Genomic DNA, 2,673 nt, shown 5'->3' on the forward strand with positions numbered 1-2,673 from the left:
AGTTCTATTTTTAGTTTTTTAAGGAACCTCCATACTGTTCTCCATAGTGGCTGTACCAATTCACATTCCCACCAGCAGTGCAAGAGTGTTCCCTTTTCTCCACACCCTCTCCAGCATTTATTGTTTCTAGATTTCTTGATGATGGCCATTCTGACTGCTGTGAGATGATATCTCATTGTAGTTTTGATTTGCATTTCTCTAATGATTAATGATGTTGAGCATTCTTTCATGTGTTTGTTGGCAGTCTGTATATCTTCTTTGGAGAAATGCCTATTTAAGTCTTCTGCCCATTTTTGGATTGGGTTGTTTGTTTTTTTTGCTATTGAGCTGCATGAGCTGTTTATAAATTTTGGAGATTAATCCTTTGTCAGTTGCTTCATTTGCAAATATTTTCTCCCATTCTGAGGGTTGTCTTTTGGTCTTGTTTATGGTTTCCTTTGCTGTGCAAAAGCTTTTCAGTTTCATTAGGTCCCATTTGTTTATCTTTGTTTTTATTTCCATTTCTCTAGGAGGTGGGTCCAAAAGGATCTTGCTGTGATTTATGTCATAGAGTGTTCTACCTATGTTTTCCTCTAAGAGTTTGATAGTTTCTGGCCTTACATTTAAGTCTTTAATCCATTTTGAGCTTATTTTTGTGTATGGTGTTAGGGAATGATCTAATCTCATACTTTTACATGTCCCTGTCCAGTTTTCCCAGCACCACTTATTGAAGAGGCTGTCCTTTCTCCACTGTACATTCCTGCCTCCTTTATCAAAGATAAGTTGGCCATATGTGCATGGGTTTATCTCTGGGCTTTCTATCCTGATCCACTGATCTATCTTTCTGTTTTTATGCCAGTACCACACTGTCTTAATTACTGTAGCTTTGTAGTATAGTCTGAAGTCAGGGAGCCTGATTCCTCCAGCTCCGTTTTTCGTTCTCAAGATTGCTTTGGCTATTCGGGGTCTTTTGTTTTTCCAAACAAATTTTGAAATTTTTTGTTCTAGTTCTGTGAAAAATGCCAGTGGTAGTTTGATAGGGATTGCATTGAATCTGTAGATTGCTTTGGGTAGTAGAGTCATTTTCACAATATTGATTCTTCCAATCCAGGAGCATGGTATATCTCTCCATCTGTTTGTATCATCTTTAATTTCTTTCATCAGTGTCTTATAATTTTCTGCATACAGGTCTTTTGTCTCCTTAGGTAGGTTTATTCCTAGATATTTTATTCTTTTTGTTGCAATGGTAAATGGGAGTGTTTTCTTGATTTCATTTTCAGATTTTTCATCATTAGTGTACAGGAATGCCAGAGATTTCTGTACATTAATTTTGTAACCTGCTACTTTACCAAATTCATTGATTAGCTCTAGTAGTTTTTCGGTAGCATCTTTAGGATTCTCTATGTATAGTATCATGTCATCTGCAAACAATGACAGCTTTACTTCTTCTTTTCCGATTTGGATTCCTTTTATTTCCTTTTCTTCTCTGATTGCTGTGGCTAAAACTTCCAAAACTAGGTTGAATAAGAGTGGTGAGAGTGGGCAACCTTGTCTTGTTCCTGATCTTAGTGGAAATGGTTTCAGTTTTTCACCATTGAGGACAATGTTGGCTGTGGGTTTGTCATATATGGCCTTTATTCTGTTGAGGAAAGTTCCCTCTATGCCTACTTTCTGCAGGGTTTTTATCATAAATGGGTGTTGAATTTTGTCGAAAGCTTTCTCTGCATCTATTGAGATGATCATATGGTTTTTCTCCTTCAACTTGTTAATATGGTGTATCACATTGATTGATTTGCGTATATTGAAGAATCCTTGCATTCCTGGGATAAACCCCACTTGATCATGGTGTATGATCCTTTTAATGTGCTGTTGGATTCTGTTTCAAACTGGTATTTTTTTAAAGATAGTTGTGTAACATGCTGAAACTGGATTGGAGTTTGGGACCAAGAGTGGATGAAGTATTTGGTAAAACAGGAGACTTGCAAGAAAGTGATGAGATTGGTTTGGGCTAGAATGGAGGTGGTGGAGATGAAGCCGATACATATAAGAGGCACTTGGTAAAACTGACAGTGTTTACAAATCTATTTTATCAGATTCCTCTCTGGTTCAATCAAAACATTGATTACAATCTAATTTAATCACATTCTATAATTTAATGAAAACAGTAATTAAGATGCATTTAGTCAAATACTATAATCAAAACATTGATTACAAATTTAATCCAATTCTTCAACAATCTTATTAAAATCCCAAATCTAGCAGATTCTCATATGCTTCAAAGAACCAAAAACAAAAACCCCAAAACAAAACCCACACAAAATACATGAACTATCACAATGATTACAGAATTCATTGTAACATTCATATTTAAACTAGTCACAAAGGTAGCACATGTATGACAAAAGAATAGTAGCTGCGGTTAAGGAATTAATGATTGGATTATTCATGGAAATCTACAACAGATTGGAAAATGAGACTGGCCAGGGCCACCTGGCAGGGGCCAAGTCCGGGGTTCGGGGGCAGAGTAAGGATCAGGAAAGGATGGCTATAATTGGCCAGAATTCCCATGTCAGTCAGTGGCCAGGCCCCGAATCCGCGCCTCATTCGTCGCCCCGCCCACCGTAGGGCGGGGAGGATACGCCCTCGGCGTATTTATTCCGGCGCCAGTGAGGCTTCAGGTTCAGTAACCTCAGA

This window comes from Mesoplodon densirostris, chromosome 7, assembly GCF_025265405.1.
Source record: "Mesoplodon densirostris isolate mMesDen1 chromosome 7, mMesDen1 primary haplotype, whole genome shotgun sequence".
Lineage (NCBI taxonomy): Eukaryota > Metazoa > Chordata > Mammalia > Artiodactyla > Ziphiidae > Mesoplodon > Mesoplodon densirostris.